The sequence below is a fragment of the Pseudopipra pipra genome, chromosome W (genome assembly GCF_036250125.1).
Source record: "Pseudopipra pipra isolate bDixPip1 chromosome W, bDixPip1.hap1, whole genome shotgun sequence".
Classification (NCBI taxonomy): Eukaryota; Metazoa; Chordata; class Aves; order Passeriformes; family Pipridae; genus Pseudopipra; species Pseudopipra pipra.
The window spans coordinates 9,993,883-10,020,472 of record NC_087580.1 but is presented as its reverse complement, the minus strand read 5'-3'; the positions used below and the strand labels follow the sequence as shown (position 1 = coordinate 10,020,472).

The following is a 26,590-nucleotide window of genomic DNA, read 5'->3' as shown; positions in this document are numbered from 1 at the left end:
AGTAAAACTGGTGGGTTGAGATAAGAACAGTTTAATAATTGAAATAAAGTAAAATCTAATAACAATAATAATAGTCATAACAATAGTAATAGCAATAACAGGAATGAAAAGGGAAAGTACTGAGAGGAATAAATGCCATGAAAAACCAGTGATGCACAAGGGAACTGCTCAGCACCCACTGACCGATGCCCAGCCCGTCCCTGGGAGGCACCTCCCAGTCAACTCCCCCAGTTCATGTACTGGACATGACGTTCTGGGCTCTGGAATATCCCTCTGGCCCGTTCGGGTCACCCGTCCTGGCCGTGCTCCCTCCTGGTTTCTTGTGCAGCTCCTCCCGGGCAGATCATGGGCAACTGAAAGGTCCTTGACTTGGGGTGAGCACGGCTGAGGCACAGCCAAAACATGGGTGTGTCATCAGTGTTATTCTCCTCCTAAATTCACACCAGGCAGGCTCGTCCCTGGCTCTCATAAAGCCCAGCAAAGGCCCTGGGGTGGATCATAGGGGAGCAGCAGGGCTCAGCCCTTGTTCCAGCAAACCCCAGGGAAGGCAAAGGGTTGGCAGTTCACAGCCTCCTGTCTCTCTTGGCTGCCCCCCCAGATCTTCTCAACTGCCTTCTCTTCTCTAGTCCTGTGCCCACCCCATAGATTTTGCTCCCCTTTTCCCTTGCATTGTAGAGTGAACCCTGAGAAAAGGACCTGGGAGAGAAGAAGCATGGGAGTCATTCGAACAGTTGGTAAGAGCTGTGTTTCTTCTGTTTAGACAGTGATAGAAGGGGAAATAAGTGATTTTAAAAACCCCAAGTACATCAGAGGTTTGAGCAGTATAAGGGATATGTGTGTCCCAAAAAAGCTCCTTCATGCATTCTTGAAATCTGGAGGGAAAAGTCCTAGTGAAGTTTCCTTTTTTTCTTTTTCTTTCTGTTTGAACCAGTGGGCAGAAATGGAGAGCTGGTGGCAGAGTGTCCTAAGAGAAGTATTTGGGTTGATAAGTTGGTGTGCTGGATCCCATTCCTCTTGCCTGTGGTCATCTGAAAGTCTTTGAGAAGACAGGCCCAAATGAAAAGGCCAAGGGACAATGAAGGGCCCTGGGAGGTCCCTCTCCACTCATGCAGTGTGGAGGAGGAGTGTCTCACACTTTGGGGTGTCTCTGTTCTGGTGGGACTGTGCTGAGGCACCTGTGTGGTGCCTGAATGCTGTGGCAGCCGAGGCAGGTTCTTGGCCAGGAGAGCCTGAGTGGCCTCGAAGGTCAGAGCCCCCCCAGCGCTGCTGTCGGGCTCCTGGTGCACAGGACCTTGTGGTTCCAGGGCCAGCTGGGTGGTGTGTTCTGCCCCAGAACCTGCTCAATGCATTCCAGGAGTTCCTCAGGGAAAGCTCCTTCTTAAACGTCCTCTTTTTGTTTTATTTTCATGTGTCCCTGATGTCCAGTTGCTACGGTTGCTGTAGAGCTGTTCATAGGGGCCATAATAAAGATGTGGAGCCAAGCAGGTGAGTGAGCTGATCCCATTCCTGGTGCCTGTGCTCATCCCTGGAAATCTCTGGGATGTGAGGTGTTATCCCTGAGAGAAGCAAAGCCAGTCGAGTTCTCTCCCTCAAGAATGTTACCTGCAGAACCCCTTCAGTGCACAGCAGGAGGCCTTTGGGGTGGGGTGACTTTGGTCAGAGGGACGTCCCTCTTTGACCTCATGTCCTGCTCTAGCAGAGGGTATCCCTCACAATTGGTAAGGATTGTAAGACATAACACAGCACTTCTGGGATTTCCTCTCCTTCCCTTCACCACTAAAGGAGGAATCTCCTCCAGGGCCAAAAGGGAGAAGCCTTTGCGTGCAGGTGAGGGCCAGGACTTGCCCACAGTACCTGGAAACTAAACCCTGCCGAACAAAGAGAAGAGACAAAGGCCTGTTGTGCATGAGGGCCCAGCACAGTGAGGTCAAATAGTCCCATCTGTCCATAAATTCCCACTTCCAAGGGCCTCCAGAAGTGCTCTGCTGTATTTCCCACCCCTGGGCAGGTGTCCAGGCCCCCAGGGTGCAGAGCTGCCCCGGCAGTGGCTTTGCCCAGCACGGCCTGGGCTCTGCTGGCTCCCATCCTGCCCAGGTTCTAAGGCAGCTGTTTGTCTGTCCCTGCTCTTTGCAGCTGGCATGGGGGCAGGGCAATGTTCTTCCCTCAAGGAACCCTTGGAAATCAGCAGGGCCTGGGCTCTCCCCCGTGGCCAGGCCCTTGGGGAGTGAGGGGGCAGGGGGCTTCCTGTCAGTGCTCCTCCCCAGCAGCACAGGAGCTCCAAGCCCATGGTTCTGAGGGCTCACAGTGCTGCTGAGACTCCTTTCCACAGACAAAACCTGGAAAAGAAAACACTCTCCATGTCCCAGATTGGTGGTCTCCCCTTCAAGGGAGCAGTGTCAGTCTCCCACGGACACCTGTCTTTTTTCACAGAAAAGACAGAGAAGGGAAATACCTCAAAGGCTCAGGGATGCGGGACGGAGGAGACCCTTCAGCAGCTCTGCAAAGAAATGAAAGCTATGCGTGAAGATCTCCAAAAGGGCAGGAGTCCAGTAAGTGTGATATTCTGCTGTTTAGAGCAGACCTGAACAAGGAACAAGGTGAGCAGGGCCATTCCCAAGCACTTCCATCTCTCTGAACATCAAAGCTGCACTACAGGCAAACCGCTCTGAGAGCTCGTCCTGCACAGCTCCTCAAAGGGGATGGAGAAGGACGGCCCTGACATGGGGAGAGGCCCAGAGAAGCTGCCTTCAGTCCTGGGAATCACCACCACAATCCATCCTGTGACTAAAGGCCACTTGTCTGGGCCTCTGCCCACGGGGAACAAACAGCTTTTGTGATCCGTGACACTGAAACAGCTCCATGCTGAAGTGTTCCCTGCAGGGGGTCAAGGCCCCTCTTCTCTCCCTTGCCTTTGAGGGCAGTGAGGACAGCTCTGACCCGATGGGTGCTAAAGGTGTCCACTCCCAGTCCTCCCACGCACTCACCTTCCTCGTGACAGAGGGTTGTCTCCCATGACCCACGGATGCTGTCTGCAGACGTGGAGGGGGATGATCCCTACCCCCCATCCTGCCCCCCAGGCCTTTGCCAAGGCCTCAGGAAGGCTCACAGGGCCTGGGCTCTTTCCCCAGCCCTGCTGCAGTCAACCCATCCAAGCAATTCAAGGAACCTGGTCAGGAATAAGGGCAGGCACCAGTCCAGGCTCAGGGCTGACCCTCTGGCAAGCAGCTGTGCAGAGAAGGCCCTGGGGGTTCTGGTGGACAGAGAGCTGGCCAAGGGTCAGCAATGGCCAAGAAGGCCAAGAAGGCTGCCTGGGCTGCCTTCGGAAGAGCTTTGCCAGCAGGCCAAGGGAGGAGCAGCCCTGGTGAGGCACATCTGGAGTGCTGTGTCCAGTGCTGGGTTCCTCAGTACAAGGGAAACATGGAGCTCCTGCAGCGGGTCCAGCTGAGGCTGCAGAGATGATCAGGGGCTGGAGAGGCTGAGGGAGCTGGGCCTGTTTAGTCTGGAGAAGAGAAGTCTGAGAGGGGACGTCATCAGTGGACACAAGTGTTTGAAGGGACAGGAGGATGGAGCCAGGCTCTTCTGGGTGGTGCTGAGTAATAGGATGGGAGGCAATGGGCAGAAAGGGAAACAAAGCAATTTCCACCTGAACACGAGGAAGAACTTCATTACTGTGAGGGTGACTCAGCACTGGGACCAGTTCCTAGAGAGATTGTGGAGATATCCTTGGAGATATTCAAAATCCCTGGAGGAGGTTCTGGCCATCCAGCTCCAGGTGTCCCATCTGGGTTGGACCAAATGATCTCTGGAGGTCCCTTGCAACCTCTCCTTGTCTGTGTTTCCGTGATTCTGTACAGGGCACGAGACATCTGAAAACACAAGTTTCAGAACCTACAAAGTCAGATGTAGCTGGATCTCTACCCAGTTCCTGTGTGTGTTTAATTTTCACTTCCTCTTGGCTCTTTAATCTTTTGCAGGTGTGCTGATAGAAAGTGCATCAGAAGATGAGGGCACTGATGTAGATGCATAGACAACTCCTGAGCAGGTGAAGCATTGATCAACAAAATTAGTCTGGCACTCATTACATTTCTCTTGAGCTTGGCCCCCCACCCCCTGCACTCCCTGGGCTCGCTGTGTTGGGAAGTGCTCGTGCTGCCAGAAGACTGAGACAATTTTTAGGGCTTTTCTCCCTCCTGTGAGCTGGTTCCTCCTGTGCCAGGGCAGATCCATCCACTGCCCAGTTTCAAACAAGTGAAAGCAACAGCAGCCAAAGTGCAACCCAGAACAGAGCTGAATTACCCAGCGAGCTCTACACAAAGTCTCAGGGTAGAGTCCTGGGAATCCTGGATTTTAAGTTTTAACATTTTGTGTGTGTGAGGAATCTGGGATGTACAGCAGTGGGGAACCATTTCACCTGGAGAATGAAGTGTTCAGTTGCAATCCTGATTTTTCTGTGACATGTTTACTACAGTCGCATTACCTGTCTTCTTTCCTGCTTCTGTTTTTAGTTAATGTGTACAGCACAAGTGTAGAATTAGCATGTTCCTCCTGAGGCCGGGGCAACACCTGTCTTCCAAGGGTGCCTGTGCCCTGCGCAGGCAGAGGAGTTCCCTTAGAGTAAGAGAACCACCACTCTGCCCCGCTAGTTGGGCACCATCTGTCACAGTCGCAGGGGAAAGAACACGCGACAGCCGGGAGTTCATGCAGAGTGGTAGCTCAAAGCTCTTGCAACTTTATTAGGGTGTGCCACCCCTATTTATAGGGTGGCAGGGGAAGGTTCCAGAAACCAGGGAGGAGCATAGGACAGGCAGGAACATAGACCAATGAGAAGGGAAAGGAGGGAATAAGGGAGAAATAGGAGCTGTGCTGGTTTAAAGGTAAACCAGCAGGGGAAATGAACTCAACTCAAAAGAGAGATTATAAGTCAGAATAACAATTTAATAAAATAATACAGTAAGTACAATTATACAGACAAACAAGTGGTTTTAACCCACAAAACCCAAATGTATAACCCAGCACCCTGGGGCATGAACAGAGTGGTGTTCTTTGGGCCCCCTGAGTCCAAAGTAAAAGAAGAGGGGAAAACCTGTTGGTGAGAGTGCTGGTGCAGTCTGGTCAAGAGTGGTGATTGCAGTCTGGTCGAGAGTGATGGTTGCAGTCTGGTTGAAAAGTGGTGGTTGCAGTCCAGTCGAGAGTGGTGGTTGCAGTCCAGTCAGGAGTGGTGGTTGCAGTCCAGTCGAGAGTGGTGATCTGCAGTCTTCCTCTGGATCCCACAAGTGGTTAAAAAGTTCCAAGACTCCAAGATTATATATTCTCCAGTTTGCCCAGTACTTTCCTCAGGGCAGGGAGTTCCAACAAAAGGTGTGAGGACAAGAGCATCCTCCTATCTCACAGGCCTCTTAACACCCAGTTTATAGCCTGAGGAGTCAGGCTCTATGGGCAGATGGTGTAAATGGTTCATTGATAACAATTTCTGGGAAATGGCATAGAAGGCTATAGAATACACAGTTTTGGGTTACACCCAATACAATGATGGACTGGTCTCAGATGTTCTAACTAGGACAAGACTCTTTTCAGTACCAACCGTGTAGTTCAAGACTCAGCAATTCAGTCCGTCACACAACAACCGGTAAAGTATGAACTGGACACTGCTGCCACTTTAGAAGAAACCCTCAAGGCCACACAGCAGGTGAAAACTGGCAAGGCAGCTGGGGTTGATGGAATTCCACCCGAAGTCTGGAAACATGGGGGCCTTGCACTCCATACCAAATTTCACGAGTTTGTGGTGTGCTGTTGGGAACTAGGCCAACTACCATCAGACCTTCGTGATGCAGACATTGTCTCCTTGTATAAGAAGAAAGGAATTAAATCAGATTGCTCAAATTACCGGGGGATTACTCTGCTCTCCATTGCTGGCAAAATCCTGGCAAGAATACTTTTGAACAGACTAATACCCACTAGAGCAGAAGAACTTCTTCCTGAAAGCCAGTGTGGTTTCAGAGCCAACAGGAGTACCACAGACATGGGGTTTGTTCTCAGACAACTGCAAGAGAAGTGCAGGGAACAGAACAAAGGTCTCTCTGGAACCTTTGTCGACCTCACCAAGGCTTTTGATACTGTGAGCAGAAAAGGTCTGTGGCAGATTTTGGAACGTTTAGGTTGTCCCCCCAAGTTCCTTAAAATGATCATCTCTCTCCATGAGGATCAGCACGGCCAAGTCAGATATGGCAATGCACTTTCTGAGCCCTTTTTAATTAAGAATGGTGTGAAACAAGGCTGCATTCTCCCTCCTACCCTTTTCACAATCTTTTTTAGCAGGATGCTCCAAAGAGCCACAGCAGAGCTCGATGATCAGGATGGTATGTACATCCCATATAGTACCCATGGAAGCCTTTTCAACCTAAGGCGACTGAAGGCCCACACCAAGACCTTAAACCATCTTGTCCGGGAGCTGCTTTACGCTGACGCCGCCGCCCTCGTGGTTCACACAGTGGCAGCTCTGCAGCGTTTAACATCCTGCTGCGCTGAGGCTGCTGAGCTCTTTGGGCTGGAAGTCATCCTGAAGAAGACTGAAGTTTTCTATCAGCCTGCACTGCAGGAAGTCCCCCATCACCCCCACATCACCATTGGCCAATCAGAGCTCAAATCAGTCCAGCAGTTTAATTACCTGGGGGACCTCATCTCCTCGGACGGTGAGATTGACGGAGAGACAGACAACAGGTTAGCAAAGGCATCGAGAGCTTTTGGAAGGCTCCATCAAAGAGTTTGGCAAAATAAACACCTGAAGAAAAGCACCAAGATCAGTGTTTACAGAGCCATAGTGCTGTCTACTCTCTTCTATGGATCTGAATCATGGGTCATCCACCGCCACCACCTGCGACTGCTTGAACGCTTCCATCAACGCTGTCTCCACACAATCCTAAACATCCCCTGGTCAGATGATGTGACCAATACGTCTGTTCTAGAACAAGTATTGAGGCCATGTTGCTGAGAACACAGCTGAGCTGGGCAGGGCACGTCTCCAGGATGAAGGACCAACCACCGCCTCCCGAAGGTCCTGCTTTATGGTGAACTTGCCACCGGCTGCCGCAAGAGAGGAGCCCCGAAGAGGAGATACAAGGACTGCCTGAAACAACATCTCAGCCTTGGCCATATTGATCTCCATCGCTGGTCTACTCTGGGCTCCAATCAGGAGGTCTGGAGACACACCATCTATAACGCTGCTGCTCCCTTTGAGAACGCTCACAGGATCACTCTCAAGGAGAAAAGACAGCGCAGAAAGAATCGTGTCCTGCAGAATATACCACCTAAGGAGTCTTTCTGTTGTGCCTTTTGCAATCGGATATGTCTATCTCATATTGGCCTCATTAGCCACCAGCGTGCCTGTAATAAAAGTGGATAGAGCCTTCCTAAATCTTCGTTCGCGAAGCCCAGCCATGAGGGGGTAGGAAAGGGTTGCAGGGGCACCGTGGAGGCTCGAGGGGAGCGACGTGGGGGCATTTAGGGGTTGGGGGGGCATTTAGAGGTCCCGAGTGGGCCCTGGGGACACTTGGGGGGCACTGAGGTGACAATGGCGGAGCTCAAAGGGGCCGCGGGGCAGGACGGGAGTTTTAGTCAAAGAAAGGCTAAAATGGCGTGGCTCCAAGGCACCGCCCCCAGCCCCGTTCCCGGGTGGTGATTGGCTGAGCGCAGTGATGGGCGGGCACAGCTGCCAATGGGAGGCGGCAGAGGCAGGAGGCGGGAAGTGGTGGCACTGAGGGGAGCGGGGGGGGGCAGCGGATTTTGAGGGGATTTGGGGACTTTGGGGAGTTTTGGGGGTCCCTCATGACCCCCCACAGCCTCCTGGGACCCCCACGACGCCCTGTTGGCTGTGAAGGGAAGGGAAGTCAGATGAGCCCTTCCTCCCGCGGTTCCCTCCCGGGACCCCCAAATCCCACCGGACCCTCCCCAAACAAGAGCGGGAAGGGAAGGGGGTCCCGGAGGCGCTGCCCACGCTCGCCAGAGGAGCTTCTGTGCTGATGCTCCTTGGTTGTTGTGTCTGCAGGGACTGGAACAGGGATGTTTGTCCCAGGAAAGCACTGCTCCATCTCCGAACCGCCCCTGCTCCTCTCACACCTTGTTCTCTCTCTTTCCCCAGCAGTCCCTGGGTGGCTCCAGAGCCCTCCGGCTGTGGGTGTGTGACACATTCACATCAGCCCCTGCTCTCCTGGGCTCCTACACACGCCAGCCACGAGCTGCTCCTCTGTGATCTTGCTGTCCGTTCATAAACAGATCTTTGAAAGTGTTGTTGATTTAGAAACTGAACCTCTCAAGGTCCTTCCCCATCTTCGTTGCCTCCCTTGGAAAATCTCTAAGGGCTCAATGTCTTTCTTTTATCGTGTCCCCCCAGACTGCCCCAATGGTGCAGGTGAGGCCGCCTCAGGGCAGAGCAGAGCAGGACAATCCCCTCCCTGGCCTGGCTGGCCATGCTGGGCCTGATGCCCCCAGGACAGGGTTGTCCCTCCTGGCTGCCAGGGCACTGCTGACTCAGGGCCAACTGGCCACCCACCAGGACCCCCAGGGCCCTTTCCTGGCACTGCTCTCCAGCCTCTCATTCCCTGCTCTGTCTGTCCATCCGTGGTTGCCCCATCCTGGGGGCAGAATCCAACACTTCCCCCTGTTGAACTCCCTATGGTTGGTGATTCCCAGCCCTCTGATCTGTCAAGGTCTCTCTGCAGGGCTTCCCTCTTCCATGAGGCCCCTCAGTGTCCAAATGCTCCCTTTGTTCCATGAGGTTCCCAGGGGCCCTTTGGCTCCATAAGACTCTGCAGTGTGACAATATCCCCTTAGTTCCATGAGTTTCTGAAATGCCTCAGGGCTCCTTTGGTTCCAAAAGGCCCTGCCATGTCAAAATGGCCCCTTACTTCCATGAGGTTCTGCAATGGCCCAGTTTTCCTTTGCTTCTATGAGGCCCTACAGTGTCACAATGGACCCTTGACTCCAAGAGGTTCCAAAATATCTCAGGGTTCCTTTGGTTCCATGAGGCCCACCAATGTCACAATGGCTCCTTGGCTCCATGACTTTCCATAGAGTCCCTGAGTTCCTTTGCTTCCATAAGGCCCTGCAGAGTCCCAGTGGCCCCTGGATTCCCTGGGGTTCTGAAATGTCACAATGATCCCTTGATTCCATGAGGTTCTGAAATGTCACAATGGCCCCTTGATTCCATGGGGTTCCACACTGTCCCAAAATTACTTGGCTTCCATGAGCCCTTGGAGTGTCACAGTGGACCCTGTTTCTCCAGGGGAAGAGGGACAGCACAAGACACACAGACACCAACTCTAAGGAACAAGTGTGTCATTTCTCCATAGAGCAAAAGAGCAAAGAATTACAAAAGGATAAGTTCAGTAATGCACCTCATCGTTCCTACAAAGGGTGCCTGGAGTGATGAGAAAAGATGCATCCTCAGTTCCCCTCATCCGTTCCCCTCAGCCAGGCCCACACGGCAGCGGGGGAGCCCCGGTCACAGCCAAGGGTTGGAGAATCCCTCCTGGGGAAGGGAAATCCTACCCAGGGCGTCCACTCGTAGGGGAGAGCTCCATCTCTGCTGGGAGGGGGTCCAGCTTTTCTGTGCTTGAATAAACAAGTTCACAGAGCTACGTTAGGTTGGAAGGTTCATCCAGAGACTAACTTTGGCTCAGGGGATGTTGTTCAGGCCTCAGTGCTTCAGCTGCAGAGCCTTGTGGAACCAAGGGGCCATTGTGACACTGTGGGGCCTTGTGGAACCAAAGGGATCCTGTGATACTGTGGAACCTCATGGAGACAAAGGAACCCTGACACATTGTGGAACCTCATGGAATCAAGGGGCCATTGTGACATTGCAGGGCTTCTTGGAATCAAGGGGCCATTGTGACACTGTGGAACCTCGTGGAACCAAAGGAACCCTGGGAAACTGTGGAACCTCATGGAATCATCAGGGCAATTGTGACACTGTGGAACCTCATGGAACAAAAGGGTTTAATTGTGACACTGTGGGGCCACATGGAACCAAAGGGACCCTGTACCTGTGTCTGATGGACACTCGAGGACCATTATCCTGGCTGATTATGGACTCTGATGGGCACCAACACAGGATCAGTTCCCCATGGACATTTCCCACATTCTGAACCACTCTTATCATTGTATAAGTTTGTTATTTTAGCTTCTCTAATGACCTTGGATGTTCAAGTATATCCTCAACAGACAGAAAACTGGGTGTATATCCAGACGTGAGACAAAAAACTGCTCAAGCAGAAGTGGGAAGGACTTTTGTCTCCCAACGTGGCTGTGGAAGCTTTGTGGGGAGACTCCCAAATTCCCTGTATGGGAATAAAACAGCTCCGGACACAGAGGAACCCACTGTCCTGGACAGTGCAGTGAGCAATGAATCTGCTGCAGGTAAAGCTGCAAATTTATAGGACAATGTTTCCAGTATTGCAGCATGGTTATTTACCCCTGGATTAGCCAGCTGTCCTAACAGGGCCTTGCAACTAACACAAAAGGAAGAAAAGAGACCAATGTCCCTTTTCCCAAGGGCCACTCCCATATAACACACAGAGAGCAAATGCCACCTGACCCTTGGAAGAGAAACTCACCCCAAAAGCTAATGCAGGCTGTGACACTGATAACAAACAGCAGGAACTGCTGGATTTGTTCTGTTTCCCACTCCTTCGAATGAAAGCATTCCAATGATGGGACTTCCAACACCAAACATCTGCCTGCTATCTCATATGGTGGTTTATATCAACCCCTTCTTAATGCTTGTTTCTTTTGCTGGTTTTAATTTAATTCCTTTGATACAATGCACTGTACTACTTTATGCTGTATTATACCCTACTAGTAGGTTTTTAGTCTTTACACTGTGTAGTAAATAATTCTGATTAAGAGTTTTCATCTGTTCACTTGTCTGTTCATTTGTCATAATAAAGAATTCATTTTATACAAATACATCTGATCTGCCATCGTTAAAACCTGCAAGACAAAGTGATTTAATCACACCTCTGTAATTCCTTAAATTTAAACTGTTGACACAGCCCAAGGCTAAGACTGGATCCAGCCACACTCGGGCTCCTCTCTGAGAAGGAATTTAGAAAGCAAGGGGATCCTTTCTGTACCTCGTGACTCAACAGCAGGGCTTCTTTAATAACTTTGTCTAAGCCTTCCACTCCCACCCGTGACAGCACGGCGCCCACAACACGAACCCTGCAGTCCAGTCGCTCCAGTCACTCCGTTGTCAGCACTATTGACACGTGGGCTGTTCAGTGCCCTGGTCCTCCTCCAGTTGCTGCACTCACACCCCCATGCTCACGAGCCCTTGCAGAGAGAATTGGCTCACACAGGAGTAAGAAGTTAAGTTTAATGAGAAGACAGAACAGACTGCACTGGTTGGGGTCCTCCCCTCAACTTCCCTCAAGTCCTGTGACTGAGGGGTTTCAGACCTGGACAACAGGGCTGATGGCTCTCCCAGGGCAGCCCTGGAAAGAGCTGGGACATGGTGTCCATTTCCCAGAGCCTGTCATTTGGGTTGTCACTTGCCACTGTTCCTCTGTGCCCTCTCTGTTTGGAGATGGATTCTTGGAGAGCTGATGGCCCTGCAGTGATGGAGCAGCCAGGGCAGAGCATTAACTGAGTTACTCCTCCTCCCACTGTTAGTGCCCTGTCTGTGTGTGCAGATGAGCTTCTTATCCCTTAACCTGACACAAGCTGACAAGAGCACAAATCTCCTGAGGCATCCGTGTTTGGAGGTCACACACATATGCCCTGCTATTGTTTAACAGATGAGAGTAGATCCTTGGAATTTATGTCCAGAAATGCATCATGATTAGGGGAAAAGCTTTGTTATTGTACTGGCAATGGATTTGTTCAGTGCCAGTATCACAGCCTTGTTCCTAAGGCTGTAGATGAAGGGATTTAAGAATGGGTACAGGACTGTGTTCAGCAAAGCTACAATTCTGTTGGTCTTCAAGGAAACATCTGCTGAAGGACACATGTAGAGAGCAATGCAGCTCCCATATACAATGGATAAGGTGATGAGATGGGAAGAGCAGGTGGTAAAAGCTTTCTTCCTCCCAGAGGCTGCTGGAAGCTGCAGGATACAGAAAAGGATGCACATGTAAAATGCCAGAGTTAAACAGAAGGAACCCAGCACGACACATGATAAGAAAACAGAGTCTATTTTCCAAAGCAGGCTGGTGTCAGAGCAGGACAGTTTGAATAAGGGGGAGTTGTCACAAAGGAAATGGGGGATCCTGTTGGAGCCACAGAAGGACAGCTGAGAGAGGAAGAGCAGGCGGTAGCTCAGGAGGGTGAAGCCGATGAGCCAGGCAGCAACAACCAGGCAGAGGCAGAGCTGAGGCTCCATGGTGGCAGCGTAGTGCAGGGGGTGGCAGATGGCAACCCAGCGGTCAAAGGACATGACAACAAGCAGGACAAACTCTGTGCAGCCCAGGGCGAAATAGAAATAGGATTGGGCAAAGCAGCTGCTCAGCGAGATGGTTTTCTGATCAGAACTCAGGATGGCAAACAATTTAATGCTGGTGGAGGATGTAAACTAGATTTCCAGGAACGCCAGGTTGCTAATGAAAAAGTACATGGGGGTTTGCAGGTGGTGATCCACACACACGAGGAAAATGATGGTTGCATTCCCTGTCACTGTTGTCAGGTACATGAGCAGAAGGATCACAGAGAGAAACAGCTGCAGGCTTTGATCAAGCCCTGGGAAACCCTCTAGGATGAACTCAGTAACTGCTGTTTCATTTGCTGCTCCCATGCTGAATTTCAGTTCATCCTGCCGGGACAGGAACATGGCAAAACCAAGTGTGATAATTTCACAGGCTGGACAAAATGTTCTGTCCTTCCCTCTCTGCTCCTTTCATTTCCTGCACTCTTCCTGTACAGCACAGAGATCGTCCTTCAAGCAATTCTCACACCCTGATTTTTCTGTTTCACATTTCACTCAGAGTCCTCAGAGATTTTGTTGTCTTATTTCTACTTTGCCAAATACTCACAAAGAATTCTTTCACCAGAACAGAGGATTCTGAAGAGGCTGTTGGCTATTTCACCCCATTCCTGGGAAATTCCAAGCTCACTCAGACCTCTGGCAAACATCTGTCCCACCTATGTGCCAAAAGCCTCTCTTCTACTGCACAGATGCTAAACCATGAAATCACATCCACTCTGCATGTTTAAAGCTCTTGTTTCTACTTTGCAGTGTTTGCCTTTTGCACTGGGGATCCCTGAGAATCTGTTGATTCCAAAATAAGCAATATCAAGTATTTTGCAATCCTCTGCTTTCTGCCACAGCTTCTTACTCTCTGGTTCTTCAGGAAAAGAGAGAGGAGGGCAGAATAGGGACCAAGTATAACTTGTCTTTTTAGTACTCTAAATAATGACCAAAATTTATTATGGATCCACACAGTGTGTCACAGAGTCCCACCTCACACCCGTCTGCACAAAAAGGCACTTGTTGCCATACAGTTGCTCATTGCTATTGCTCTCAAATGTTCCAACCCAAATGCAGAGCAAGAGAACAGTGCCAGGAAGAGATTTGTAACCTTTCCTTTGCCTGCCAGTTTTAGACTGGGAGAACCCAGCCTCCAGAGCCTTCTCTTGTCTCCACTGACTACAGAGGGAGCCTGGAGAAAACAAGTTCCCATAAGGGCCTGCAGTGGAGGAGATGAAACTCATTATTCAAGTCTCAAATCTCCGATTAATTAAGTTGTTATGCTTTTAAATGAAAATTCACAGTTCACAGAAAGAAACATGAGAAAAAATGTGCAATAAAGACTGGCATTCTTCCTTTCATCTTTTGATTTTGTTTTTAGGCAGAGAGGAGCAGAGCACATGGCTCCAAAAAGAGGGTGATTTGAAATGCCAGGGGGAGAAGAGGGGATGGTGGGTTTGAAGCAATGAAACAAAGCTGTGTTGATGTGCAGCCAGAGCACTGAAGTCATTAGTCCCCTGAGTGGTCCCAGCTCATTGTCCACATAGATGAGAGGAGAGACTGGTCTGAGAGAGCCCATCAGCTTGAAACTAAGTGATTGAATTCAGTCAAGACCTTTAAAAATTAACAAACTCCAAAAGGAGCAACAATTTTGAGTCCCCTTCCAAATCAGCTGTTGGACTGAATTGTGTGGGACCTGTCCAGGGACACCCTCCAGGGAAGTCCAGGCAGTCCTAGAGATGGGCAGATCCTGCTGTGCCCAGGCCTTTTCTTGGGCATAAATGTAGCGATTGCCGTCCTGGGGGGAGAATCTGACGGCTTCAGAGATCCCTGTAGAGCTTCTGCTGCACAGCTGAGTAAACCTGAATAAATTGGAAGATGCTTACACATGCCAGAGGGGGCCTGCAGGACCACAGGTCAGGTGGATTATAAGAATTAATCAGAACAGTGGTGACCAAAGTCACACCTGATCCAATTGAAGACACTGGTGCAAGGACCATTGCAAAGGAAACTCTTCCAATCTGAGTTATCCCACAATTCAAGCAATCTTTTCCTTGAGAGCTCGTCAAAAATAGAGAGGAAGAAAAAAAAAGCGAGGAAGAAGTAGAGATATAAAATGTGCTAATACCAACTGAGAAGAACCTCTGAGCAATGTTTCACCACTCAAACTGTTGGTAGAAAATGTGTTTGGGAAATGACTGCATAAAGAACATTCATGAATCTGGGAAGGAAGACTTCTCCAGAGAGTACATAGAAGTCTTCATGTCAGAGGGTTCCACTATTTCCTAAAATCTACATTCAGGGCTTGAGTCAGCTGTTTGCAGAGAGGCCACCAGTGCCTCCAGCATTCTCTGGGGTAGCTGAAGCCCTCATGTGGGACTGGGAAAAGTGTCCCAGGACCTACGGGAGCTCTTTTGGAGCACGAGCTGGAAGGCCTGAGCTGAGGCAGGTACCTCAGGAGCGGTGCAGGACTGCTGGGTGCACTGGGCAGGGACCAGCAGCCCAGGAGCTCATTGTCCTTCTGGATGCCAGGTCACTTCTGTCACAGGAACTGAGTAGCCTCCAGCTGATTTGTGGGAAGGCAAAGAGTCAGAAGTCATGAATGTCATCAGAAAGCTGCTCCCAACATGATGGCAGATTTGGGAAGGTCAAGGGGAACGGGGACAAGGGAGATGGGAGACTTGGCAAGGGAATAATGCTTGGTCAAGAGAGATGAAAGATTTGAACAGAGAAGGGCTGTTGGGAGATGTGATGGTCAGAGGTGTCTTGGGCACAGCAACCATGAAATGATGGAGTTTTCAGTTCTGCGTGAAGTAAGGAAGGGGTCAATAAAACTTCTACCTTAGACTTCTGGAGGGTGGACTTTGGCCTGTTCAGGACACTGAAATGGTTGAGACAGCCTCCTGGAAAACAGTCCTTAATAACAAAGAGGCTCAGGAAGGCTGGACATACTCTAAGAAGGAAATCTTGAAGGCACAGGAGCAGCCTGTCCATGTGTGCTGCAAGATGAGCCAGCAGGGAAGACGACTGGCCTGGCTGAGCAGGGAACTTTTCTGGGACTGGGGGGGATAAAAAGGGTTTATGACCTTTGGAAGAAGGGGCAGGCAGCTCAGGAAAAGTACAAGGATGTTGTTAGGCCATGTAGAGAGAAAATTAGAAAGGTAAAAGGTCAGCTAGAACTCAATCTGGCTACTTCTGTAAAGGGTAATAAAAAGGGTTTATATAATACATCATCAACAAAAGGAGGGCACAGGAAAATCTCCATCCTTTATTGGACACCGGGGGGAACGTTGTCACCAAGGATGAGGAAAAGGCCAAGGCATTTAATGCCTTCTTTGCCTCAGTCTTTAACAGAAAGGCCTGTTATCCTCAGGACAACCAGCCCCCTGAGCTGGTAGACAAGGACAGGGAGCAGAATGGACCCTCTGTAATCCAGGAGGAAGCAGCTGGTGATCTGCTGAGCCACTGAGACACTCCCAAGTCTATGGGACCAGAAGGGATTCATCCAAGGGTGCTGAGGGAGCTGGAGGGAGAGCTCAGCAGAAACCTTCCATCATTTACCATCAGTCCTGGCTCACTAGGGAGGACCCGATGAGTGGAGGGGCTCATGTGATGCCCATCCACAAGAAGGGCCGGAAGGAGGATTGAAACAGGAGCCTGGCCTGGAAGAGTTAACTGAGATATCTTGGCCTACTAAGAAATCCCAATACCTGTTTTGCTGGAAGAACATTTTCGGAGCACTGGTTAATCTCATGTTCTTTTCTGGTCACTGGACCAAAGGCCTTATTATAGAAAGAATAGGAGTAGTACACACAGAGTAATAAATTAGGTAACCCAGACGTTTGAATAAGATCTAGAAGGCCCAGAGCCAGGATTTTGCAAGCTTGAAGAATTCAGGTCACCTGATTGAAGAGGTCAAATTGAGGAAGACGTCCATGGCAAACACCAGAGGGATGAAGGCTTGAGGAGAAGACCCCACAGTAGAAGACTGGGCATGTCTGGAAAGACTCTGCCCAGAGACCAGCCTACTTATTAATATGTATAATAAATGAGGTAACCCTGTATCCAAAGTGTATAAAATGGCTTAGTTTTGCACTTTCAAGTTGAGCAAGTTTGTCCAGTGTGAGCTGGCTTGCTCCCAACGTTGAATAAACAAATACCTTGCTGCTTAAAGATAAAAGAATGTCTCTGAGCAGTCTTTCGGGCCGATTTTTCGGATTCACTGGTCACGTGCAAACAGGTGAGTGGTCAGTGCCCATCCCTGGCCATGCCCAGCAAGGGATCCCCACAGTCTGTCCCGTTTGCTTCATCCCTCCATTGCCAAGAACTTTTTAGGACAAGGGAACTCTGTGCTCTGGGTTTGGAGGGAGGTCCAAGTGCCACTTTCTGGAGTGGGAAGCACAAATGATGGGGTCTTGTGTTCTCTGGGGGGCCAGACTCTGGTGAGACTGGTGTGTGTGCACATGAGACTGGTGTGGGTGTGGGTGGGTGTAACCACCAGTGAACATCAAACCGGAGCACCCACTGCCTAGATGAGACCTGGGAACCATCTCCTGGAGGGATCCACCTGGGCTGGGTGCCCCTGTAGCTCTACATCTCCCCCTGAGGTGGCAGAGCACACAAACTGCCCATCCCTGTGTCCCTTTCTGCACTGGCTGTGCTTTGGTTTGGCCCAGAAACCTGCCGAGGTCCCTTCCAGGATGAGTCCCAGTGCACTGCCCTGCACCGTGGGCCTTCCCCTCCTGATCCAGCATCTGTGGGGCAGCAGAGCTGGGTCAGTGCAGGGACAGGGCTGGCTCTGACAGGGGCCATGAAGCCACTGCCAGGAGGTGACAGCAAGGACAGTTTGCAAAGAACAAATTTAGATAGGGTGCCTTTGTTGGGATCAAGGGGGCCATTGTGACACCAGAGAAAGTCAGGGAATCAATGAGCTGTTGTGACACTTCAGGGTCTCCTGGAACCAAAGGAACCCTGGGACAGTTTGGAACCTCATAGAGTCAAGGGCCTATTGAGACCCTGCGAAGCTGATGGAAGCAGAGGAATTCTGGGAGAGTGTGGAACTTCCTGGAATCAAAGGGCCATTGTGACACTGCAGGGCCTCATGGATCTGAAGGAAAGCTGGGACACTGCAGAATCTCCTGGAACCAAGTGGCCAGTGTGACACGGGGGACCTCATGGCAGCAAAGAAACCCTGGGACATTTTGCAACTTCATGGAATCAATGGGCCATTGGGACACTGGGGAACCTGATGGAATTGTGTGGCCATTGTGCCATTGCAGGGCCTCCTGGAATAAAATGAAACCTGGGACACTGGGAAACCACGTGGGAGCAAGGGGTGCCTGTGACCCTGCAGGACCTGATGGAACCAAGGGAAGCCCGGGACCCTGAGGAAACTCGTGGAACCAAGTGGCCTTTGTGACCCTGCAGAATTGCACGGAATCAACAACCCCTTGTGACACTGCAGGGCTTCATGGAACCAAAGGAATCCTTGGACACTGTGGAACCTCATAGAAACAAAGGGCCATTGTCACACTGAAGAACCTCATGGAATCAAGGGGCCATCGTGACACTGCTGGGCCTTGTGGATCCAAAGGAATCTTGGGATGTTGTGGAAACTCCCAGAATCAAGGGGCCATTTTGACACCGTGGAACCTCATGGAATCAACAGTCCATTGTGACTCTGCAGGGCCCAGGGAAGCAAAGGAATCCTGGGATACTGTGGAATCTGACAGAATCAAGGGACCATTGTGACCCTGCGGAGTCTCACGGAGATGAAGAAGCCCTGGGAGACTGGAACCTGATGGAATCAAGGGACCGTTGTGACAGTGCAGGTCCCCATGGAAGCAAGGGAAAATGGGGACACTGTGAAAACTCATGGCATCAAGGGACCATTTGGACATGCAGGGTTTCCTAGAACCAAAGGAAGCCTGGGACGTTTGGGATCGTCCTGGAATCGAGGGGCCATCGGGACACTGCGGAACCTCCTGAAAGCAGAGGAACCCTGAGACTGTGCAGAACCTGAGGGCAGAAAGGAGCCATCGGGACACTGCAAAACCTCGTGGAATCGAGGGGCCACGGCTTCACATCTGGGTCTCATGGAACCAAAGGAAACCTGGGACACTGGGGAAACTCATGGAAGCAGGGAGACCCTGGGACACTGTGGAGCCTCACGGAATCGAGGGGCCATCGGGACACTGCAGGACCTTGTGGGGCCAAAGGGACTGATTGCCCCTCTGTGCTGGGCACTGCTGAGGCCCCACCTGGAGTGCTGTGTCCAGTTCTGGCCCCTCAGTGCAAAAAGGCCCTTGAGGGGCTGGAGCATGTCCAGAGAAGGGAACGGAGCTGGGGAAGGCTCTGGAAAACATGTGTGCTGAGGGACGGCTGAGGGAACTGGGCTGGTTGAGTGTGGAGAAGGGGAGGCTCAGGGGGGACCTCATTGCTCTCTACAATGACCTGAAAGGAGGTTTTAGTGGGGTGGGGGTTGGTCTCTTCTGCAAAGCCTTTAGTGATAGGAGGTGAGGAAATGGCCTTAAGTTGCATCGGGCAAGGTTCAGATCAGATATTCAAAAACCCTCTTTTTTTTTTCACTGAGAGAGTTTTTATGCATTGGAACAAGTAGCCCCAGGGAGGTGTTGGAGTCTCTGAACGTGTTCAGATGGCGTCTGGGTGTGGCACTTTGGGATATGGTTTAGGGGTGATTCTGGTGGTGCTGGGTTGACAGTTCAACCAGAAGATCTTGAAGGTCTCTTCCAATCTTGGTGATTCTGTGATTCTCTGACCTGTCATCCCCGTTTCCAGATTTGTGCTTTTACAAGATTCTGGGGATGTTTTCTCAGTTGGGTCCCTCAGTGGGACCCATTAACACGACCAGAAACTTTACACTTGGAATGTCCCTTTGGTTTCTCAAGAGGTTCCTGCAACTTTCCTCAGGGTCTGACGTTCAGGGACTCATCCCCAAAGCCCCCGAGGGTGACAGCTGTGTCTGTGCTGCTGAGCTGGGCCGGGCTCCTGGCACACAGGGAGCCCCTGGCAAGCGGGCAGCGCTGCCAAGAGACAGCTCTGCCCAGGAGCAGCTCCTCTGCACAGCCCAGCAGGGCTGGGGGCACTGCCAGGGCAGCTCAGGGACACCAGAAGGGCACAGCCAGAGCTTCAAGGGGCTCAGCACTGGCAGGATGGCTGAGAGCTCCCTGCAGGAGGAATCTTGGCAGGGCTGCACACGGGCAGTCTGTGGCTGCAGGGCAGTGCAGGGGCAGCTGCTGGAGGCATCTCCTAAAGCTGGCCCAGCCCCAGCTGATGGGATGGGTGAGCAGGAGTTGTTTTGGGGCACTTTGGAAGAGCTGTGAAGCCGGGGGTGCAGCCAGGGGTGCCCAGGGCTGTGGGGCAGAGCAGGGTCCTGCAGCCCAGGGCGCTGTGCTGGGCAGGGACTCTGCTGCCTGCCAGGGGCAGCTCTCAGCCGGCCCGGGAGCTGCTGCCAGGGCTGGGGGAGAAGGGCTGTGGGCAAGGAGAAATCCCTTGGAGGGGAGGGCAGCATCCTTTGGATGCCGTGCTCTTGCAGGGTCAGACCTGCTCCCAGCTCCAGATCCCCACAAGGTATTTTACAGGGAGGATTTGACCAAGCACACAAAGTCAGGGGCTTTGGGGAGGCACTGGGACATAGAAATTGTTCTCTCAGTTTAGGAAGAAGCACTTAAATGCAAAGTCTTTTCCTCTCAGAGATGAAGAATTCAAGGACTCTCAGAAATCAGACAGGATCCTGGGCAGTGCTGAGCTGTGGGGTGAAGTCACAGCCCCACGAAGCCCCTGAAGTTTGAGGGCTTTGAAAGATTACAGAGTGTTAGGCCGTTTTCCAGAACAGTAAGGCTAACTAGATAGTTCCCATGGTTACAGCCTTGAGATATAAAGAGTACAAGGTCAAAGCAGTCTGGCTGAAGGCAGCTGCTGATGCCTAAGTGTTTTTGCAAGAATATGTTTCTATTCTATGTGTGAAAGCAGAAGCGAGCGAGCTCAGTAAAGGCTGTGCTCTGGGGATCCCCTATGAGCAGGGACAGCACAAAGCCTTTCCCACGTGCCTCCCTCACCTGGCTGTGGTCTCCCTGTTTGTCAGCACTGCCATATTTTCCAACTTGAAGCCCCCCTCCATCTCCTCCCCATCCCTGGATCTGACCCTGTCAGTTCTGTGCAATTAAATATTATTATGCACCCGCCTTCTAATTTAGTGTTCACCTTTTGACCCAGAGATGTATAAATGATGAATTGTACTCTCTGACTATTTAAACCATATAAAGGACCCTGCAGTGCCTTCTTTGTCCAAGACCCTTCTTCTTAGCTGTTCCCAAAGGACAGCACACTGCAGGACAGGGTGTATTTGCAAAGGGGAAGGGGACAAGAATCCCAGCCCAGCAGCACTGCCAGGGAGCAGCAGTGCTTGGTCTTCCCAGAGCTGCTCTCTTGCCCCTTCCACACTGTCCTCCTGAGCCCCTTTCTGGCTGTAAGGCCTGAGTGCTCTCTGAGCACAGTCCTGGGGGCTGGAAGCCCTTGGAGCACAGGCAGGGACAGGCCCTGGGAACTTGTGAAGCAGAGCTGGGCTCCCTTCCAGCATCTCCAGGATGTTCTGGGATCTTCTGAGGGCAGGGCATGGACTGGGGCACTTCTTCTGTCACCTTGCTCCAGGGCTGCAACTCTCCTGCAGTGTCACCATGACACTCCTGCTCTCTGCTTTCCAGGTTCCATTTTCAGATCCAGCCTTCCCCTCCTGTTCACAGGGACATCCTGGGAGTGCTTCAGAGCTGCCATCCTGGGGCAGCTCCTGCCCAGCGTGGGCAGGCACAAGGTCTCTCCCCCTGCTCCTCTCCCCTCCCCAGTGCCACTGTTTTCTGCAGCCTCCTCATCCCTGCCCAGCACAACCCTCCTGGCACAGTTGGACACAGCCCTTGTTCTCCCCCCTCCTCAGGCACCTGCCCAACCCCCTCAGCTCCAGCCTGATGGCCACAAACCTTCAGGGCAGGGAGGCACAGGGAAATGCTGAGGGAACCTTTCAGCTGCACTCCAATCCAATTGGAGGGGTTGGCCTGGAGGAAGAAATCCCTTCTCATTCTCCACAACCACCAGGACAACCTGTGTTGTGTCCTGGGCACTCCTCTGGAAGTGTGGGCTATGGAAAAGGTTTTGGTGTCAGGGATATTGAGAAGGCTGGGCAGTGTCACTGGGAGACCTCTCCCAAACCCTTGGAAAGGCCAGAGCCAGCCCAGAGCTTCCTGGGGCCTTGGCAAAGGCAGACATGGAAGCAGTCTGCAAACAGGACAGCAAGGAGGGTTGGCAGAGTTCCACACTGCTCAGGCTCAGCAGGGAAGGGGAGAGGGCAAGTCCTCCTGCAGCCATTGCCAGGCATGGGAAGGACAAGGCAGGGATTGCAGAACCCCTGTGGGAGGGAATAGAATGGGATGTTGTGTGCCCAGACTTCAGCAAGGCCCTTGACATGGTCTGCTGGGGTCTCTTAGAGCCAGACTGGAGTGCAGAAGTGGAAGATGTGGTGGGTGGGAAGTTGGCTGAATGAAGAGTGTCCAAAAAAATCCATGGTACAAAGTCCTCTTGGCAGCAACTTCCTGATGAAATCCCTCAGTGACCAGCCCTTGAACACCACTGTAGAACATCTTTATTATCTTTCTGTACAATGGGACCAAATGTATTTTCAAGTCCTTTGTGGATGATGCCAAATTTCAGGGAGCCCTTGAGCAACCTGTCCTGGTTTAAAGACACAGATTGGGCAGGGAAATCCAATCAAATGAACTCACTCCCCTTTTATTCCCCACCAATACAGGGAGACAAAAATACCAGGAGGTATAAGTGAAAAAATAACAATTTACTGACAAGAAATATAGCAGCAAAAACAACAATACCAACAGTCAAAGCAAGAGCCGAGAGAGAAATTGCCTCTTCTCTCCCCCCTGCCCCAACTCCCTTTTGTAAAGACAAACCCAGGGATCAACAGGTGCCTCCCTTCCCCCTCTTCCCCCTGACTGAACAAAGAACAAACAACAAAACCAGGGGAAAGAGGGGGCAAAGCAAAATGTGGGAAACTCTCTGGCCTGAGATGAGCTGTGCTGCCCAAGAACACGCTGACTCCAGAGGTGTCCCAGCGGGGCAGAGCCGGCGACTCCGGTCCGTGCGGCGGGGGGGAGGCAGCGGCTCTGCTTGATCCCATGGAGTTCTGGGGAGGCACAGGGGGTGCCAGGAGACTCTTCAGTGGCACTGTGGCCCCTTGGTTCCAAGAGGTTCTGCAGTGGGACAATGGTCCCTTCACTCTACAAGGTTACATCCTCTCACAGGGTCCCCTTGGCTCCAGGAGGCCCCTCAGTGTCACCAAGCCCCCTGGATTTAATGAGCCTGCACTGTGTCCAAATGGCCCCATGGGACCACAAGGTTTCACAGTGGGCGGGTTTCCACGAGGTTCTGCAGGGTCCAAGGGTCCCTTTGGCTCCATAATGCCTGGTCACAATGGCCTCTGGATTCCATGGGATTCCTCAGTGTCACAATGGCCTCTGGATTCCATGGGATTCCTCAGTGTCACAATGGCCTCTGGATTCCATGGGATTCCTCAGTGTCACAATGGCCTCTGGATTCCATGGGATTCCTCAGTGTCACAATGGCCTCTGGATTCCATGGGATTCCTCAGTGTCACCATTGCCTCTGGATTCCATGGGATTCCTCAGGGTCCCAATGGCCCCTTCGTCCCACAAGATTCCACAGAGTCCTGGTGCTCCTTTGCATCCCTAAGGCCCTGTAGTGTCACAATGGCCCCTCGATTCCATGAGATTCCAATCTGTCCATGCTTTCCTTTGGCTCCAGAGGGCCCTGTAGTGCCAAAATGGCCCCTGCATTCCATGAGTTTCCACAGTGTCCTCTGGTGCATAGGGCCTTCAGTGGCACAATGCCTCCTTGATTTGCACAGTGTCCCAGGGTTCCTTTGTTTCCATGAGGCCCTGCAGTGCCACAATGGCCCCTGGATTCCATGGGTGTCACCACAAAGCTGAGCCCACCCAGATGAAAGTTTGGGGGAGATTGGGATTCCCAAAAATTCTCCTCCAGGAGGGAAATGGTTACTAACGTCAACCTGGGGAGGGGAAATTTGGGATTCAGGGAGGAATTTGGGGATTTAGGGGGGATTTTTTGGATTCAGGGAGGATTTTGAGGGAAATTTGGGGGTTTAGGGGGGAATTTTGGAGGAATTTGGGGATTCAAGGGGGAATTTGGGGGGAATTTGGGGATTCAAAGTGGAAATTGGGGGGAAATTTGGGGATTCAGGAGATATTTTGGGGGAATTTTGGGATTCAGGGGGAATTTGGAGGGAAATTTGGAGGTTCATGGGGAAACTTTGGGATTCAGGGGGGAATGTTGATGGAAATTTGGGATTCACGGGGGAATTTTGGGGGAAATTTGGGGATTCAGGGGGAAATTTGGGATCCAGGGGGGAAACTGGGGAGGAATTTTGGGACTGGGGGGGGGGGGGGAATTTCAGGGTTCAGTGAGAATTTTGGGATTCAGGGGTGGGAATTTTGGGATTCCTGGTTGGAATTTTGGGCTCTGCACTCACACCTTGGTGTTGTCACTCAGGCAGTTCTGGAGCAGGAAGGTGAGTTTACTGTTCCTGTAGGGAATGTCCTGCTCCTGCCGGGAATTCCAGAGGCTCAGGGGGCTCCAATCCCGATTTTCCAGCTCCAATCCCACTTTTCCTGCCACATTCCCCACTTTGGCCTCCCCACCCCCACTTTTCCAACCCCAATTCCCCATTTTCTCACCTCCAATCCCTCTTTTCCTATCTCCAATCCCTCTTTTCCTACCCCCATTCCCCATTTTTCCAATTTATTCCCATTTTTCCTACCCCAATTCCCCATTTTCCCATCTCCAATCCCTCTTTTCCCACCCCCATTCCCCATTTTTCCAATTTATTCCCATTTTTCCCATCCCAATTCCCCATTTTCCCCTCTTATCCCACTTTTCCCACCCCCATTCCCCATTTTCCACAACCTGGAATCTTCATTCCTCCACGTCAGTTCTCGGCTGTCCCCGGTCAGCTTTGGCAGGCAACTTTTGAGCTCTTGGCTCGTCTCCAATTTCACCTGGGACTCTTCTCCCGAGCGCCGGGCCTACTTCCATGGCCCAGTCTCTTGGCTCAGCTTCAAGTTGAGCCTCTCCTCCTCTTACAGTGGAGGGAAAGAAATAGCCCCCCTCTACAGCTTCACTGCAGAAAAGGAGGGGGGAGAGAGGGCTTGGCTGCAAAGCCTGCCTCTCTCCTCTTACCTCAGGTGCTGTGAATCTCTGTTTGTTGAATTCATTCAGTCCATGACTTTGGCTTCCATCCCTGGGAACAGGAAAGCTGTGTGGGAGGTGTTGGATTGTTGCGTGTGGCACATTTGAGTCAGTTCTGACTCCACTGTTCAATTGTTGTTCAGTTTGATCAAAGTTCCTCCTTCCTTCCGAGGGAAGTCAAGGCTCAGATCCCCAGAACACTTGTGGTTGAGGTCGATGCTGTGAGGTGCTCAGGTGATGCACACGTAGCCACCACAGAAGTGTTGGCTAGTTCTTAACATCAAATTTAATTCATTGGCTATTTTCACCCCAAGTCAAATCCCCTTAAGGCACACACAGGAATTCCCACTCTCCCACATCACCCACCAAGTGCACTCGTGTCCTTGAGCAACATCAATCCCACGGGTGGGTTTGCCTTTGCCTGAGGCAGGAATAACCCAGACTGTTCTCCTGTAGCGGGTCGACCCTGGCCGGATGCCAGGTACCCACTAAAGCCACTCTCTCACTCTGCAACTGGACAGAGGAGAGGAAAACACAGCCAAGGATTAATGAGCTGAGATAAGAGTTGGGAGAGGTCAGTTGCTGATTACCTGCAATGGGCAGAACAGACTCAAAGTGAGGATATTACTTAAATTTATTGCTAACAGGATAAGAGCCAAAGAGTGAGAAATAAAACAGTCTTAAAAAACACCTTCCCCCCACCCCTCCTTCCCTCCATGTTCTCCCTCCTCCCTCCCAGCAGTGCAGGGGGACGGGAATGGGGGTTGCAGTCAGTTGTTTCTGCTGCCACTCAGAGAGAGAGAGTTGGAGTCCTTCCCGTGCTCCCCTGGGGTCCCTCCCACGTGAGACAGTCCTTCATGGACCTCTTTGGTGTGAGTCCACCCCTCGGGTAGCAGCTCTTCCCAACCTGCTGTCCTGTGGGTCACTCCTCCATGGGGTCAGTCCCTCATGGATGAGCTGTACCAGCGTGGATCCCCCACAGGGGCCACGAGTCCTACCCAGGAAAAACCTGCTCCAGCCTGGGCATCCCTCTCCACGGGCCGCAGGTCCCTGCCAGGACCTTGTTCCATCTTGGGCCTCCCATGGGGTCACAGCCTCCTTTGGGCATCCACCTGCTCTGGCGTGGGAGCCTCCATGGGCTGCAGGGGGGTCTCTGCACCCCAATGCTCTCCCAGGGGATTCAGGGGGGTCTCTGCACCCCAATTCTCCCCCAGGGGCTGCAGGGGGGTTCTCTGCACCCCGATGCTCCCCCATGAGCTGCAGGGGGGTCTCTGCACCCCGATGCTCCCCCAGGGGATGCAGGGGGGTCTCTGCACCCCGATGCTCTCCCAGGGGATGCAGGGGGGTCTCTGCACCCCAATGCTCTCCCAGGGGATTCAGGGGGATCTCTGCACCCCGATGCTCCCCCATGAGCTGCAGGGGGGTCTCTGCACCCCGATGCTCCCCCATGAGCTGCAGGGGGGTCTCTGCACCCCGATGCTCCCCCAGGGGCTGCAGGGGGGTCTCTGCACCCCAGTTTTCCCCCCAGGGGCTGCAGGGGGGTCTCTGCACCCCGATGCTCCCCCATGGGCACAGGGGCACAGCTGCCCCACCCTGCTCTGCCCCACGGGCTGCAGGGCCTCAGCTCCAGCACCTGGAGCTCCTCCTGCCCCTCCTTCTGCACTGACCTTGGGGTCTACTTTGTTGTTCCCATGTTCTCACTCTGCTCTTCCCTGGCTGGAATTCTTTCTGTCCCACAGCCTTTTGTTCTTAAAATATGTTATCCCAGAGGTGTTACTGTCACTCCTCGTTGGCTTGGTCTTGGCCAGCAGCAGGGGAGTCCGTCCTGGA

The 26,590-nt window shown here is 52.0% G+C and overlaps 1 pseudogene; it reads right to left on the bottom strand.

The window, feature by feature from the left end:
* Nucleotides 1–11,833: 11,833 nt before the first annotated feature.
* LOC135406097 (olfactory receptor 6C3-like) lies at nt 11,834–12,898 on the bottom strand (annotated as a pseudogene).
* Nucleotides 12,899–26,590: the final 13,692 nt, after the last annotated feature.